Source organism: Tupaia chinensis, unplaced genomic scaffold (genome assembly GCF_000334495.1).
Source record: "Tupaia chinensis unplaced genomic scaffold, TupChi_1.0 Scaffold000644_1, whole genome shotgun sequence".
NCBI lineage: Eukaryota > Metazoa > Chordata > Mammalia > Scandentia > Tupaiidae > Tupaia > Tupaia belangeri.
In genome coordinates, this window is record NW_006160165.1 from 5,740,719 (window position 1) to 5,758,104 (window position 17,386).

Here is a 17,386-nt window from a genome sequence, read left to right on the forward strand (position 1 = left end):
TGGAGCCAGTACATCACGCCGCGCGGCTCTGAGTGAAACTGGGGGACGGCAGTAGGCTGCTTTCCAGCCACACGGCTGAGCCACGCAGAGCCGGCCCTTGTCACCGGCTAAGCCCCTAAATAACATGTCTGCTTCTCGTCTGAGGGTCGGATGTGGTTAGGTTCAGAATCTGACACCGCACACGTCTTCCCGACTTCGGCAGGTGCTTCCCACGGTCGGGACTGGGGAACGGGGAGGCCGGCTCAGCCACCACTGCTCTCCTCGGGCAGCGCTTTGATGAGGCCCCGCTGACAGAGCCGGCGTTTCCAAACACAAAGACATCCAACTGGCCAAAACAAAAGTTTATTTAGCTCCGAATGGATTTTTCTCTCCTTCAAAGAGTTTGTTTTTTTCCCCTAAACATTGAATTATTAATGAAAGAGTGAAAGCAATAGATGGGGACAGTGACAAATACGTCCCAGGCATGTCGGGACACACGTGCGAGCTGAGGCCTCTCCAGCGTTTGTGTGGCCCCTCCAGCCGGGCCGGCTGTGCAGATGCAGCCAGCAAGCTTCTGTGTGAGCTTCCCGCCTGGTGGTCGCCCGAGGCTCGCCCCGGAAAGCTCAGAGACGCTGAGGGGGACCGACTCCGTGAGAGACAGCCTTGTGCGAGTGACGCCACCAACTATGCCACCCAAATACCGTGGATGTGTAGCACGTACCGTTGATGAAAAACCCAGGCATGCCGTTCTCTTGGGGTAAATGAGTGAACTGGAGAACACGCCACACGGTAGCGTTATTAAACGGCTTCAAGCTCGACCTGCTCCCTGGACCCCTCCCAGCCCGTTTGCAATGGTCGCTGGCAGAGGGCGAGCCTACCCGCCTGGGCCTTAGCATGTGTGAGCGTGTGAACGCCAGTGGCAGCTTCAGAACACAGGATCACCCTGGCGAAGGCCGAGGTCTGCCTGCTTGTCCCTGTCTGTCCCGCCTGCTCGTTCGTGAGGTTGTCTCAGCGTGCCCTGCCACAGGGGCACTGGCAGAGAGCGGCCTGGGGACGCAGCCACGCTGTTCTGGCTGACGTCAGGACCCGCGTGCTGCCGCGTGTCCCGCACCGTGTCTTCAGCCCAGGAGGAGGACAAGCCGTCTCGGGAGGGGGGAGGCTTCGTCACCTGCAGAAGGCGCTGCTTTCTTCTGCACCCGTTTCTGACCCCCCCGCCCCCGTTCTGTCTGGCCCTTCCTTTAGCTTTTCGAGCACTCCCCTGACCCAGCCCGACTAAGCGCCGCGCAGGCCAGCAGCCTCTGAGAGGGCCTCGTTCTACCCTGCCCTGCTTCCTGGGACCTGCTCCCCTTACACTCACCTGCATAACTGCCCCCACATCCCGCTTAGCTCTTCTTTACACGAGACCTGAGACAGGCCATTCTCACCCCATAGCAGATGTCGTGGGCGTCAGTCTACTTACAGGCTGCGGACTGCTGGGTGAGACAGGAGACGCAGCTCCGGCCGCGCCACGGCCGCGGGACGGAGGCCCCGCGAGCCACGAGGCGGATTGTGCCGCCCTGGATGAGGGCCGGCTTCTCGGTGTTTACATATGTAGCAGCAGGCTAGCGACGGGGCGGCCTCCCCGTGCGTATCAGAGGCATCAGTTTTGTAATCAACTGGGAATGATGTCATTCCCTTATTCTTTTAGTTAGAAGTGAGGTAAGTAAACATTTCTGACCTTCAAAATGTTCCCTTTCACCGCCGCATCTGCCGGGCTAGCTCCCGGTCGCTGAAGGAACCCACTTTGACTTAGAAGGTAAAACAGCATTGCTCCGGGCACTCCTCTCCTGGGCTCGGCCCCCGCCTTAACACACTGCGTGCCAGGGACTCTCCACGGTAAAGGGGAAGGGTGTGGTATAGAGAAAAGGAATTCAAACTCGCCATTTGCATTTTAAGGACGGTGTTTGAAAAAGAGCAATTTGGTGTGATCCGTGCACCGTTTTGATATGATTTAGCCAAGACAGGTTCTGCCCCGGGGCCGTGCGGGGGCCACCTCGCGTGTGCAAAGGATGCTGAGCAGGAGCACAGTCGGTGAGACTTGAGGCTGAGGGAGGGGCCTGCGTTCGGCCGCGTCGTAAGGCGAGACTGGAATGCACGGAGTCCGAAAACCCGTGTCCCGGTCCCCAGCAAGGCCGGCGTGGCCATCCGAGCTCAGCCCACACACATATGCTGTTCGATTTTCCGCCTTTAGAGGGAAGCGGTGTCTCTCGCTGAGCCCAGCAATCAGGAGGAAGCAGGGCCTGGCGGCGACGAATCAAGTGCTAAACAGGATTTGCGCAGTCCGGCGGGGTTGTCCTTCCACACCGACACGGAGGCTGGGTGGCCCTCCTCCTAGACGTGAGTGGGCCTCTGACAAGGCCCACCCTCCCACGGCTCAGCTCTGTTTGGGAGGGAGGTCGGGGTGATGGGCTTTGACCCGTCCAAACTAAGGAATGTTTGATCCTATGTAAGGTCCTTTGATGATAGCCTGGGGACAGGCCGAAGGTCACAGGGCCCTGTCCCCCGGAAGCTGCTCCAGCCCTAGAATTGGGACGGAGATGCGACCACCCCGCCCGTCCCCACCAGAGCCGCAGATTACCAGGCTGACTCCTCTTGGGCACATTATTACTTTCATTTGGGATTAGGCGCCGGGGCCCAAGTGCCTTACCTCTCAAATGCATCATGGGGTCACCCTCCAGGGCCAGGACTTGAACTCAGGGTACTGCCTCCTGTCTGGGCCCATCAGCACTGCATTCTCTGCTACACCACCACCATCGTCGTCCTCCATTCGGATGGTGCTTCCTGACCACATCGTGCAAGGCTCACTCTCTGGATCCTGCCTGCTCCGGGGTAAACAGAGGCGTGCTGTTCTCCCTCTGCACAGAGGCCGAGGCCCTGTGTTACAAGTTCAGGGCTGAGGCTGTCTGTGATGCCTGGAGTCCAGCCCTGACCCCCGTGAGCACACAGCTTGTGGCTGGACCACAGCAGTGACCCTGCTGTGCAGGGGTGGGACCCGGGCAGGGGCAGAGGTGCTGAAAGACCGATCACGGGAGGACTTGGCGTCAGGCCCCTCGCAAGGACCTCGCTGCCATCCGGAGCACTTCTCGCGCAGCTTGGCTGAGGGACCATAGGGCGAGCCTCCCACCCGCTGCCTCCAGACCCGACCTCAGGAAGCTGGGAAGCCGGGCAGCCGGGAAGCCGGGCAGCCGGGCAGCCGGGAAGCCGGGCAGCCGGGAAGCCGGGCCCACTGGACCCTGCCGGTGTCTGAGTGCTTCCTCCGAGCACCGAGCGCTCAGCAAAGGCAGAGGCAGGCACAGCCCTTGTCTGGAAGGAGCAGAGCGGCCGCCTACCCCAAGCCGCAGGGTCACGGAGGGCTCGGGCCGACCCTGCTCCTGTGTCCGCTGTGGCCCAGCCAGCTGCAGTCCGGTCCTGTGCCTGGCCGCCCTTTCTGGCAGTTCGAGTCGCTGCCCCCGACGCCAGCTCCCAGCTCAGTCCGGAAGGGCGCAGAGGCCCCTGTCAATGTGCCGTGGGATGTTTCAGAGCAGACCTCTGCGCTGGCTCTGCCTGCCTGGCCCGGCATGGCACCCGATGCGTCACTAGGCTAGCGGGGACTCCCCCTCCAGGCAGGAAAGGGAAAAGCCCATCCCACGGGGAGCAGGGGTGCTGATGCCCTCAGCTGGTGCCACCACACAGAGCTAAGGCCCCCTTCTCCTCCACCCTCTGGCCATGGGGGGCACAGTGCACCCATAGGCCGATGCCTCGAGCCAGTCATGTGACTGTGTCGGTTCTGCGATTAGGCTGGAAGGTGGAGATTTGCCCTGCCCACCTCAGAGGGGCTCTGGGAGGCCCCCTGCAGGAAAACTCGACGGGACCTTCGCATGGGGCACGCGGGTGTCCGAGTGGGGCTCCGTGGGAGCTCTGGGGCTGGTGGATTCTGCGTCCTGCCTGGCTCACCCTCAGGCTGGGGGGTGGGGGCGTCAGTCTGAGCAGCGGGAGACCATGCCCATGGCCCTGGAAGTGGTTCTTTATGCGTATTTTTGCTTTTTGTTGATGTTGTTTTTAGTTAGCTCCTGGGCTGGCTGGGTGTAGTGACTGCTCCGCACTAGGTCCGTGTGGAAGGCCGCGGGTTCTGTTCCCCAGCTGTCTACACGTGCTGGGTGCACACACCCTTGATCATGTGGGCTGGGAGGCTGGGGTGGAGGTCACAGTGGGGTGAGGTGCTCGGGAGAAATCAGTGAACCCTGAAGGTCACCGCAGTAGGACGAGCCACCCCCTGCTCCGTACAGTCCTGTGAACCGACACTAGCTTAGACCGCTCGGCCACCACGCCGGGTCGCAGGTGGTCAACACCCCCAGACGCAGGTTCCCAGGCCTCTCAGAGCTAAGACCTGGAATGTTCTGGGGAAACCACGAAAGGGCAGCCCTGTCCCGGTCACCGTAACCCGAGACCGGGTCTGTGGCCATCGGAGTGTCTGTGGGAACGTCCAGTAAGGGGCTTGTCCAGCAGCCTCCGTTGCCCTCGGCCGAATGCGAGTCTGCGAGGTCATCCGCGTGGTGGCGTCTGGAACAGGTCTCATCCACTGCTCGCAGTGTCGCGGGTGACTGTGACCTGTCCCAGCTCTCAGTGCGGCCGTGTGATCCTTGGCGCTTGGTTTTGCTTCTCTGAGGTGGAAAGGCGCCGTCCTGTGCTGTGGGAAGTGCCTGGTCTCCCCGGAGCCCATCCTGGCTCCCAGTGAAGTCTCCCTGTCGCACAGCTCCGCAGCGGGTTCTAGGTCAGGCCACTTCAGGGGTGCTCAGTGCAGGCCATTCTACCTCCAGAGACTGTGGCCACGCCCGGGACATCGGTGGCTATCTCCAGGGGGTGCTGCCCTTGGTGCTGAGCAGGGTGGGCAGGGGTGCGGCCCCTGGTGCTGAGTGGGGAGAGGTACTGTCCCGGGTGCTGGGAGTACTGCCCTGATGCTGGAGTGGGGGGCTGCTCTTACACCAACGGCCACCACCATAGGGAACGCCCACCTGTTGCCACCACCGTCTGCGTCAGAGGACTGCAGGCAGCCCTGGCCCTGGCCCTGGCCCTGCCGCGCTTCTGGATGTAGGGGTGGACGTTTCCTCCCTCACAGGATCGCCTGATCGTCTCTGTCTCGCCCTTGCCCTGCCCTGCGAGGTCTCAGTGAGGGTGACTCCTAGACCCAGAGGCACTACGGCTTGTGAACCCAGCACTCGAGATCTCTGGGCTGTGGTGAGGAGCCAGGCCTCCCTTGGGGCCATGGCCCTTCCCACCGACAGGGTGTCAGTGAGGACGGGAGGTACCGCGAGTGACGAGGGTCCCCATCCTGGGTCCTCAGGCCTCTCACCAACAGTGCCCCCACCCCGTCTGCCACGATGCCAGACACTGGGCTCCCTGGGTGCCTCTGTCCCATCTCTCATCACCTCTAGTGTCCCCAGTGACTAGCTTCTGCCCTCGTGGTCCTCATGGGCCTTGCCCTGGTCCTTGAGCAGGGCGTGCACCCTCCCTGGTCAGCTGTTTGCCAGGCTGCTGCCTTTTCCACCTGCAAGGTGGGCTCTCTGCCTCCTCCCCGTCCCCAGGATAGGGTGGCTCCTCCCTGGCAGGGCCCCAGACAGCGGCTCCTTGACCACTGACCCTTGACCATGGCAGTGGACCTGGACGGCCCTCCCTCCTGGGAGCTTCGTCTGAGCGCCTATGAAGTGATGGTGGAGTGACACGTGGTCTAGGAACTGAACATCACCTCCTACGGGAGGAGCCAGCTGACACGCCAAGTGGGGACTGGCATGTGGCTGGGACAAGAAGCCGTGACCTGGGTCAGGAAGTGCTGGGGTGGGTGCAGGACGAGGGGTCAGGCCCCTCAGGGAGGGGCTGCAGGGCACAGGTGGGCCCAGGAGGGTTTAGGGACCAGCGCTGGGGAGACCATGCTAGTGGTTACTGAGGAGGAGGAGAAGCACGTGGCTTAGAAACCAGAGGAAGGTCACGTGAGGGCAGACGGCGGAGCGAGTGCCCAAGGCCTTGGCCTGCTGCCCTGAGCAAGGGAGGCCGGGGCTCACCCTGGACATGAGTTCTAGTCGTTAACATAAGCTGATTAAATTTAATGAAAACAAGCACAATTTTGTAAGGCAAACATCTAAACACACCCTGTCCGTCCCTCCCAAAGCCAAGATCTGGGGGTCGGGAGTTCGCACGGGCAGTCTCATGGGCGGTCAGAACTTTCGGCCCCTCTGCGTCCTCTTCACCCACGGGAACCCAGAGATGAGGGGTCCCCTGTGGTACAGTTCTAAGCTCGAGACACTTCATGGTCTCTTGCTGAGAAAGTCCTGAGTCGGGACCAGCAGAGGGAGCAATGGTTGTGACACCGGACTCCCACATAGTCGACCGGGGATCGAGTCCTGGACCTGGTGGCTTAAACTCATGCCAGGGGCATGTGTGTGCATGCCCAAGATCCTGAGAGGAGAATGGAGAAGAGATTGTGGCGTGGCCATCTCCCCTGGGGGTGATTTCTGACTTTCTATTTCTCTGTCTCTAGAGCGCACGCACCCTATAGCAAAAATCTCTCTAAAAAAAAAAAAGAAAAAAGGAAAGCCTTCGGTCAGCGACGGCCTGGCCTGCTCGCTGTCGGGGCGGTTAGGAGGGCCGGTGTTCTTTGCCAGCTGTGTTGATGAAGCGTTTTTAAAGCAGCCAGATGGAATGACGTGTAAAGGTCACCAACATGGGACAAGTGGTTGGAGGCCACCGAGTGCTGGTATCCCAGGTTCAAAACCAGCTCACCACAATCTGTGTCCATCCTGTCACAGTGAGGGGTGGTGGCTTCTGAGCGGAACCTGTACGCACACGTGTGTGACGGGAGCCCGTGTGTGGGCTGGGCCATGCCGACACGCGGATGCCCTGCGCCTCACTGTGACAGGTGTCCTTGGGCAGGGAAGACACATGCTGAAGCTCTGCAGGTACATGTGCTCATGTGTGCATGCGTGTGAGTGCCTGTGCTCATGCATGCACGTGTGTGCACAGGTATGCAGGTGGGAAAACAGGGACCATGTTGGGTACGCGCTGCGTGTGACATTTAGTCTCCTTGCAAGGCACCCCCTGACGGTGTCATTTCAGATGCGAGACGTCTGTGCCCTGAATTGTCGTTTCAGTAGGTAGCAGGGTCCAGTCCATGGGGACCGGTGGCCACACGCTATGAGGCTCAAGACCGGCTTGCCTGGACCACAGCGGCCCGGTCTGCTCCAGCCTGCTCTGGAGGCCCCTCTGCCAGGGGAGCACCTCCAGAAGGGCAGGGGACCTGACTCACCAGTCAGCCACGGTAGAGCGGGCCGTGCAGGCAGGTGGCTGCTTCCTGCCTGTGACCAGTGCGGCCGCTCAGGGAGACAGCCATGTCCACGCTCAGACGTGGCAGCTGGCCCGGGGACCGTGATAGAGAGACCCCTCCCCCAATGCCCTTCTCCCCTCTCACTCTTCCTCCTTGCACTCTCCCAAGAGGAGCAGGTCGAGTGTGACGGCCACACTCCCACGCTCTCACTGTCACAGGCTCTGATTCACGGACCTGCAGCAACTTCTTGCCCAGCATTTCCTTGAATATCGGGGGTGGTTTCCAACATGTTGCTCTCGTGGGCTGTGCTGTGGTGGACAGCTGTCCACGCCTTCCTCGGGCAGCGGTCCAAGCGTGGCCCTGGGTGTGGAGCCAAGGCCAGTTGCCAGGTCTTAGGCACGGACTCTCCCATTCCCGACGTAGCAGTTCCGCGTCACAGGATGGACCTCAGCTCTGCTGCGGAGTCTGTCCCACACCTCGCCAGAGCCAGGGGAGCAGCTGGAGAGCCCGCCACTGGCTGGCGCAAGTCCCTTCTCGCCAAGGCAGGTCCCCAGCACCCCGTTCCCCACCTGTACCCACAGGTCGAGCAGCGCTCGTGGGCTGGAACAAGCAAACAGGACAACCGCTTCCCACCGAGAGAGGCCCCCGACCACGTGGCCACTTCTCTTTCTCTCCCCAGATGGCTAAGACGGGACGGCTGAGGCAAGCGGGACTCAAGGCACCCACTCAAACTCCTGACCAGCTCTTAGGCACTTCCAGAGAAAAGCAGCCATTTCAGTGGCAAGTGTCCCTAACCAGAGCCGTGGTCTCGATGGGGTGTTGGCACGATGGTGCTGAAAGGGGACCCTCAGAGCACCGTGCCCTGGTAACGTGGACACACACCTGGGCAGCCAGACGCAGTGTCGTCGGACCCATACCCGTGTCACATCGGAGTGCCTGTCCCACCCACAGCTTTTCAAGTGGCTTCACCGGGAACTGCAAACCCAGAGAGCCCGTCAGGCCTGGGCGGCCTCCGAGGTCACGGGTCAGGCTGCCCGTTCTCCTGCCCTCATCCCCACCCTGCAGAGCTCTCCCTAGAGCATTGGGCAGATCCAGGCGCAGCCGCGTGACCGAGCTCGGGCTGCACCGCCTTGGCTCAGCAGGAGTGAGGATGACGAGGTGTAGGCTGATGCACGTCCCCAGGGACAGGAAGGGCGTGGCTGGAGGGGCGCATGCTAGCTGCTATCCAGCCATGTCCAGGACCCTGGACTGGCCGAGCTGCCCTGGAACACAGCCCTGCTGAAGCCGCCGGGTGAGTGTGGCTGTGCTGGCGTGGGAGGGTGTCTTCGTGTCGGGTGTGACGGGAGCAGCCTAGGGTTTGCTTTTCTGATGCCACACCTGGAGCAGGAGGCAGGTGTGTCCCCTGCCCTTGGCCCTGCATGGCCCTGGTGACCTCCCAGCACACAGGAGTAGGGTGGAAGAACGCTCGGTGGGATCGGGGTGCTTGTTCCCGGAGCCATGGGCCGCGAGTGGACGGGAAAGGCCCCTGAGCTCTGCCTGAGCGTCTCTGCTGGAGAGGAGGTTGGAATGTGGTGCCCCAAAGGGCCTCCAAAGTGCTGCCTTCACCTGCCAGGCTGTGTGGAGTGGCCGCATGAAGAGCTCGGGGCCCTGGCCGGCCCAGGCAGCGCTCCCAGCATGCAGCGGTGACAATTTGCGGGTCACGAACCGAGCCGTCTGTGGTCTGGCGCACTGCCCCAGTGATGCCATGCAGAGTGGAGCTGGGATGTCCCCTGCTGCTGTCCAGTGATGGGCTTGTCACCTGGAGAAGGCGTCGAGCAAGCCTGTCTCCCGGGTGGTCTGTTCCACAGCGCATCTTACCTCTTACAACACCCTTAGAAGCCCCTGTTGGACACCTGGCTCTTCTCCTTACCATCAGAGGGAGGGATATCAATAGCTCTCATGTAGGTGCAATCCCAGGGACCTGGGGTGTCCCCCACTCCAGCCCAGTGATGGACTGGTCGCCCTGGAGAATGTGTTGAACAAGCCTCCATCTCCTGGGTGAGCATCTCTTACCTCTTACAACTTTCTCAGAAACCCCCGTTGGACACGGGGCCCCTCACTCTTCTCCTGACCATCAGAGGGGGGGATATCAACAGTTCTCATGTAGGTGCAATCCCAGGACCTGGGTGTCCCTCACTCCAGCCCAGTGATGGACTGGTCGCCCTGGAGAATGTGTTGAACAAGCCTCCATCTCCTGGGTGAGCATCTCTTACCTCTTACAACTTTCTCAGAAACCCCCGTTGGACACGGGGCCCCTCACTCGCCGTCGGAGGGGAGGAATATGGGCAGTTGTCACATAGGTGTGATCTGGGGGGCCTGCTGAGGGTGGGCTGGCCATGAGTGGGTCGGCTGGGTGGGCTCCCAGGGGCTGGTGAGGCAGGCCGACCCAGCTTAGCCTGGGAGTCCTGTCTCAGTGCCAGGAGCCCGGGGCGGCAGGCCTCAGTCTTCTAGACCCTGATCCATCTTGGACAGGTAAAGCCTTGTTCCCGAGCTGCCAAGTCAGAGGTTCCCACTGGGGGTTGGTCCCTCAGCAGTAGGGATATGAATCGCTCCCTGGCCTTCCCCCAGGACAGCAGAGTGAGTGCCCTGGAACCGCAGGTTTCAGACACAGTGAGGAGGAGGGGCTCTCGGGGACTCAGCGGCCTAGTGGGCCATGTTATTGGCCAGGGAACAAGTGTGATGTGAGATGCCGTTTGCCCTGGTGGGTGAAGCGAGTCCTGCAAAGCTGCTGTTCCAGCTGGGGCCCAGCACTGGGCTTGCCCGGGCTCACCTGGGCTCACCCTGTTCACCCGGGCTCACCTGGGCTCACCCGGCTCACCTGGGCTCACCTGACTTACCCTGCTCACCTGGGCTCACCCTGCTCGTCTGGACTTGCCAGAGATGCCCCACCAGGACTGCACTGTGCAGGTGCACCCTGTGACGGGCAGCTGGTCTGGGGCCAATGGCCAGCACCGTGTGCAACTGCATTGGCTGTGGGCAGATGGGAAAGGTCCCCGAGCTCTGCCTGAGCGTCTCTGCTGGAGAAGAGGTTGGGATGTGGTGTCCCCAAAGGGGCTCCGGAGTGACACCTCCATCTGTCAGGGTCTGGGTCAGATGGGGCCGCTCCCCGCCCACTCTCAGGAGAGGATGTCTTAGTTGCAAGCCCCTTTCCGTGAGTGCTAAGTGCGTCTCCCCCGGGGCCCTCCTCGCTGTTCCCCAGCACATTTCCCAGGGCAACCCTGCTGCGGCCGTCCTCTGCCCAGTCAGTCTCGGCCCTCCTGGTGGCCTGTGTTGGTTTGCTCGAGCGCTGGGCCCTGGTCTCTGGCTGGTGCACCCCTCCCGCACCTGGAGACAGGCGGGCTGACCGCGGCAAGGCACGCACAGTCCCTAACACTCAAGATGTTTTCAGAGGCCCTCAAAAATGGCTTAATTTCTTTCTTTTTTTTTTTTTCTTTCTTTTTTTTGGAGAGATTTTTGCCATAGGGCGCGTGTGCTCACCAGAAAGAGAGACAAAGTGAGACATCACCCCCTGGGAGGGATGGCCACGCCGCAGTCCCTTCTCCTCCACTCTCCTCTCGGGATCTTGGGCACGCACGCACACGTGCCTGGCGTGAGTTTAAGCCACTTGGTTCGGGACTCGAATGCAGTCCGCTACGTGGGAGTCCAGCGACATAGCCATTACACCAACTTCTAGTCCCCTTTTTCTCTTTCTTTAAAAAACTTTTTAAATTATTGCTACAGGGCTCATGTGCTCACCAGAGAGACAGAGTGGGGAGTGAAGTGAGACCCCCCCGGAGGGTGGCCGAGCTGCCACCCTTGCCCCTCAGCTGCTCTTAGGTTTTGGGCACGCACACACACGGCTGGCATCCTTTCGAAGCTCCCAGTGCTGGGACCGAACGGCCAGCCACTTGGCCGCCGCCGCCTTAGCCACCACGCCACGCTGGCTCCTTCATTGATTTCAAAACCGGGTGAGAGAAATGGACTTCCAGGTCAAAGTATTAAAACTTAGTGCCGATGAACTACCTTTAACCCGCAGCTCCGAGGTGCGGCCTCGTGTGGTCAGTGTGTCCCACCAGTGCGTGGTGCCTGGGCCCATGAGCCACAGTGGCCTAGCACAGTTCCCGGTCCCGAGGACTTTACCCCCTTCACCCTGACCTTCCCTTCCCAGTCCAGGGGCCTCGCAGCACCTCTGAGCCCCGTGGCGGGCCCTGAGGTCCCTGGGGTCCCACGGGCATGCTGGGAAGTCCTCTTGGATGTAGGAGCCCAGGCCCTCCCTCTGACTGTCCACTATACAGGCTGGACATGGCGAGTCTCACAAGCCAGCAGCTTCTCGGAACCCAGCAGGCGGCAGCCCCTCCTCCCAGGCCGGCCCGGGTCTCCACCTCCCAGTCAGGCTCACTGCCACTTCCCGGCCCGGTACCAGGCGAGCCTTCAGCACCCTCCTCTCGCTCGCCCTTGCCCTGCTCTGGTGTCAGGCCAGCTGTCAGTGGCAGAGTGGCTGGTGGGCAGCCCTGTCACTGGAGGGCAGAGTCCCTGCAGCCTGGGCTGGAGCCTCGGCCGCAGCACCGAGGTGCCGAGCAGCTGCCGGTCGGAAGGGCAGGCTGCGACCCCGAAGTGCCGGTGCGGGTGCCGGCCAGTCGTGCCCGCTCCGTGCAGCCGTGATCCTCAGGACGGTCCACGCGTGCCGCCCCTCCTCTACCCCACGTAGCATGGGCTTGCCGTGGGCCGGCCAGGGCAGGTCGCCGTCGCCCGTACTCACCGTCTGCCTACACTCGCCGTGCACTTCCTCTAGCCTCTTACTTTGGCAATGCGAGCTCTTGCCTCCTGCTGTCTCTCCAGAGAAACCACACTCAGAGCGTCCCCTTCTCCACGCCCCTGTGCTTCCACCCGCAAGTCCTCCTCTGCGTCCTGTCGGATTGCGGTGGTGCTTGGCCGCCCCGTCTGTTCCCGGCCCTCCAAGTTCAGCCCTGACAGGCTGTCAGGCAGCCTTTGTAGTAGAACTCTCCTCTGTCGGCCCCTCCCTTCAGGCGTCCCCTCGTCCTCGGCAGGACAATGGCCACCATCCTCAGCGCAGCATAAAGACGTTTCTGAGTAATCCCTTCCCCTCTTCCAGCCTCACCTCTGAATACTTGGATACGTCGGCCACGCCGCGGGCGGGCCAGCTTGCTTGTTCTGACGGGCGGCACTTCCGCGCCACGCCAAAGCCTTGAGCCATTCGGCCTGAACATGGTCCCGGCGTGGCCTGGGATGCGCCGTGCCTGCTGCCCCATCTGTGGGCGCTATCTACTGGTCCTCGGGCACCCTGTGTGCCCTCGCCCTGTGCTGCAGAGGTCCCTCCTCAGGCCGTGCCCTGCCGCCGTGGCCCGGCAGACCACCCGATGAGCAGCACCTTGGCCGGGTGCCGCCCACTTGGCTCTGCCCCTCTGTGCGGCAGGATGTCAGTGAACGTGGAGTGAGGGGCCGAGGTTCGTGGCCCTCGCTCTCCGCGTGGCCAGACAGCCTGACCCGCTGCTCCCTCCTCACTGCCTCTCGCCTGCTCATCTTCTCTCCGTTCGCTTTTCCCTTTCAGAGCAACGCTGGCGACTGTGGTGCCCCATCTCGGCCAGTCGCCTTGGCAAACGGGCCTGGCCATGCCTTGCCACCCCGAGAGCACTCACTGTGACCCCATGCACTGCCCAGGCGGCTCTCTGCTGCCCGCTGAGCTGCCCGCCGGTGAGCGCAGGGGCAGACCTCCCACGAGCAGGACGAGGCTGCATGGCACGAGGGCGTCGGCTCCAGCTGAGGGCACCGTGGGACGTGTGGACCCGCACACGACGTGCCGGCTTAGGTGAGGCTGCGGCTCCCTTCACCCTGGAGGGCGTGCGCGTTGACGGTTTACAGAATGTCTGCTCGCCCGTTTGGAATGTCGTCCTAGAGACCTCTGAGAAATGGTTTCTGTGCTCGGGCGTCCGGGCAGAGTGGCCCCTCTGGGGCTTAAACACTGAGGAAGGTTCACCATTTCTGTGCTCGGGCGTTCGGGCGGAGTGACCTCTCTGGGGCTTAAACACTGAGGAAGGTTCACCCTGGACGAAGCATGCGCTGCTGGGTGGGCCGCATGCTGTCCGTCTGCTCTGCAATCGCCGTTGGGGAACGTGGAACCAGGGCACGGGGCCCTTGGAGGTGGCTGTGAACCTCAGTAGACAACACATCCAACTAAGCCGTTCAAGGTAGCACTTGGTCGCATGCGGTCACACAGGTGCCTGCTCTGGCCTGTCTGAGGCAGGGCGGGGCGGGCCCCGTGCCCAGCGGGGACAGACGCTGGGTCTGTGTAGGGCAGGGCAGCCACAGGCCCTGCAGAACTGTCCCTGGTGGCGTGTTGTATCTTGGTGTTGGCTCAGCTGCTAGGACAGGAGCAGGCCCCGGGAACCTTGTCACCCCAGGAAAGGGCTGTGTCACTGTGGGACTGGCTGGCTGCGGCCTCCCTGTCTTCCACGAGGGCATGGCAGAGGCACTGCCCTCACTGTGCCCGGCCCTCCCTTGCCAGCTACTCACACAGCACTGTCCCATCACCCCACCTCAGGCCCGCGCCCCCCGTTTTGCCCTTTCAGTCCCTTCCTTCCCAGCTGTGCCCGAGGCAGATACCAGTCAGTGCCTTGGGGGGGTGTGCCCGGGCCCCAGGGCAGTCCCAACAGGGCCCGCCCGACGGGAGCTACCTGGCAGCTCCTCTCTGCTGGATGGTCTGTTCAGAGGGCCCCTCACAGCCCAGTGGCTGCTTGCCCTCTGCTGCTCCCACGTCCCTTCGTGATGCCCAAACCCTGCGTCTGGGTTGCTGAGCCTCGGGCCGACTTCTTGCTCCTTGCCTCCTCTGAAGCACATTTGCATGGTTTGAATATATGCCCAGATGTCCAAACTGCACATGTGTCTAAAAGGGAAGGCTGGGGGCCAGCAGGTGGTGTGGTGGTTAAGGAGTTGGACTCCCACGCGGCTGACCGTGGTTCAGGTCCTGGGCCCAGTGGTTGGAAATCACACTGGCACATGTGCATGCATGCCCAAAGCCCCAGGAGAACGGAGGAGGGACTGCAGTGTGGCCATGGCCCTCTTGCTGGGGGTGATTTCTCACTTTCCCTCTCATTGTCTCTTTCTGTCTCTCTCCAGTGAGTACACACAACCTCGTGGCAAAATAAGGGAGGGAGGGAGGGAGGGAGGAAGGAAGGAAGGAAGTGGCAAAATAAGGGAGGGAGGGAGGAAGGAAGGAAGGAAGGAAGGAAGGAAGGAAGGAAGGAAGGAAGGAAGGAAGCTTTTCCTTATGTTATTTGGAGCTTTCTCCAAAGTTGGGCACAGTATCTAGAAGCCACCTCCTTAAGGATAGGTCCCTTGCCAGGTGGGGACAGCTGTGAGCCCGTGCTGCTGTCTCTGCCTGGTTTTGTGGCTGTTGGGTTCACACAGCACTGGGTGACCTCACTGTGCTCTCAGGGACCGAGGGCCTCTGTAATCCTGGAGGACGTCATGCTGATGTCTGAAGCACGTCGATGGGGAGAGTTTAGTTATTGTTCCACCGGAGATGATTCGAGACGAGCAGCAGGCTCACTGGGCGGAGACCGAGGGGGCGGATGTACCCCGTAACGGGGCCGGGCAGTGCTCGTCTGCCCCTCACATCCAGCCTCTGCCCACCCCTTTCCAGAACTTAGATCTGACGAGGGCTGGACTTGCAGGATCCTGGCTCTAGGGTCAGATTCACCTGGGGGCTCCTGGCTCTGCTTGGCTCTTCGAGTCCATTTTTCCTGCCTGAATTTGTATCTTCACACACCCGCTAAGAACACGGCGCGGCCCTCACTACCGCGTGCCCCCCGTCCGCGTGTGGCCACGTAGTATGCAGTACGTGTGCAGCTTCCTCTTGGCTTAATTTAAGGTTTCAATCATTTGTTCTCTGTTCTCAATGACCTTTTCAGTTAAATTTTGTTTATTCCAAGAAATATGTAAGTATTTGGTTTATGACCTAAATCAGAATTTTAAATAGTGCTTTATAATAAGATAGCAACGATGTAAATGATTCATTATAAATTGCCTCTGCTTTTACTCTTACGTGTAATAGTAGATATTTTTAACTTAAAAACACTTCTTTCGGTTCATTTCTCTTTCCAAGCACGCCCAGTCTTTACTCATTTTGGGGTCTGGTCGTTACGGAAGCGGCAGGCCTCGCGGCTGTGTGGCTCGTTATCTACAGGTGTTCTCTTCGGCCTCCGGAGTCTACGTTGTCATTTCTGTGTGGCGATGGGGAGGCTGAAGCATAAACTGCACTAACTCAGGGTGGGGGGTTGGACGCCGGCGCCGGGGTTTGAGCCGGGCAAGACTCGCTGCAGCGCTGCCCGTGGTCTGGGACTGGAGTCCCTGCCCTTCTCCCTCACCAGAGACAGCATCCTCAGTCCAGCTGCTCATCTCCCCAGGAGGACGATCAGGGAGGAGAGCTGAGCATGAAGGCCCAGAGGCGCCAGCGTGCCGTGGGGGAGGCCCTGGCTTCGCCAGGCCGGGCTGGTTTGACTGGAACCCCTTCAGCCACAGCAAGCCAGCTGAGGGCTCACTCCGTCCCTGGCACTGTGCCGGGCCCAGAAAGCGGGTCTGGGGTGCTCCTTCTCCGAGCAGGTGGCCAGCCGGGTGGATGCCCAGGCGTGTCAGGGCGGTGGCGGAGCCCCAGAGACGCGGCACGCGCACATGCATCTGGTCCCCGTGTTCCTGCTCTTTGAGATCAGCAAGATTTCTTAGCAGAGAGCAGGGCCACACCAAAGCCGAGGGGGGCCCGGACCTGCTGGGCCCACTAACAAAAACCCTCTCAGGCGGGGAGGGCTGACATGCGAGCACTATGTCCTCGGCCGGGAGGGTTGACATGTGCGGGGTGGCTGTTTACATGCACACAGCTCGTGTGAGCAGAGCCAGGGCTTCCGAGCTGGCCCTGGGGCCCCGTCCAGTTCCTCACACTCTCCCAGGGACTCCCATCCTGTGTCATTGCAGGGACAGCTTGCCATGAGGTCTTTCCGTCCCCGTTGGGAAGTGTGCTCTAATGGGAAACCAAGTACAGCCCAGCAGGGGAGGGTCTGCACCGCGGGGAGTGCCGTATCAAGGAGAAATGCCGCCTCCCTGTCACGGGAGTCCTGCCCTCAGCACTTACGGAACCGTCTGGCCCAGCCAGCCAGCATGTGTCCCAAACCCACCTCCTCCCGGCTCTCTCTCCAGAGAGAAGCGTCTTGGGTGCTATTACCCACTTTGCTATGGTCCGTTGCCACAGAAAAGGCGCTTGCCCTTCCGAGATTAAAGAGCGATTTGTTCAAAAGCAGAAATCTGACGCCTTTTGCTTTGCCTTGCCCCTTAGCAGTGAAATGATGAGCGTCCTTGATCTAATTTTGAAGAAATCTTGGCACGTAGGCAGACAAACTTCCCCCGATCCTTCTCATTTCCGATGGACCGGATTCAATTTTGAAGTTTTCCTCTGTGGTTTCTTGATATTAGCACTTCCCAGCACGGGTGCATTTGTTCACCGCCACGTCGGCTCTTCCTCCTGTCGGGCTGGAGTCTCGGCCTGTAAGTGACTCTAGGAGGAAAGACCGGCCTAAGCTTGTTGAGCCTTGTTATGTCCACATTTTCTGGGAAAAGCCACCTTCTTTTCTGTGTGATAGTTACTAACCTCTACACTGGCAGATCCTACCTTCTGCATTTCTCGGGCGATATTTGCAATGACACCTACTTGGGCAGTTTGGAAAATAGGTGGCCTGCTCCATTTCCACGTAGGAGTACTCCTCTTGCACTTTGCCCTACTAACGGTGCAGGGCGCATGCATGTGGCTTGCAGATGTGCAGACACAGAAACGCAAAATGCGCTTGGCGTGGCAGCTTCTAGAGAGGCCTGTGCTGGGCAGCTGGGCACTGCAACTACTCTCCACCAGGCCTGGCGGTCTGCAAGCAGGGTGACCCCGTGTGCATGCGTTTCCCTGGCCACTCCTGGCAGTCTGCAAGCAGAGCGACCCCACATGTGTGCATTTCTCTCACCCACTCCCACATGGCTGCTCACGCCCTGTGCTGGGGCCAC

General features: G+C 60.9%; 1 long non-coding RNA gene across 1 annotated transcript in view; it reads right to left on the bottom strand.

Annotated features, from left to right (window-relative positions):
- Positions 1–1,525, bottom strand: part of LOC114009852 (uncharacterized) — a 4,206-nt gene extending 2,681 nt beyond the window's left edge. The window contains exon 1 of the long non-coding RNA XR_003551245.1: positions 1,439–1,525. This is a non-coding gene — a long non-coding RNA (uncharacterized LOC114009852). The remainder of the gene's footprint in view (positions 1–1,438) is intronic.
- Between the last annotated feature and the right edge of the window lie 15,861 nt (positions 1,526–17,386).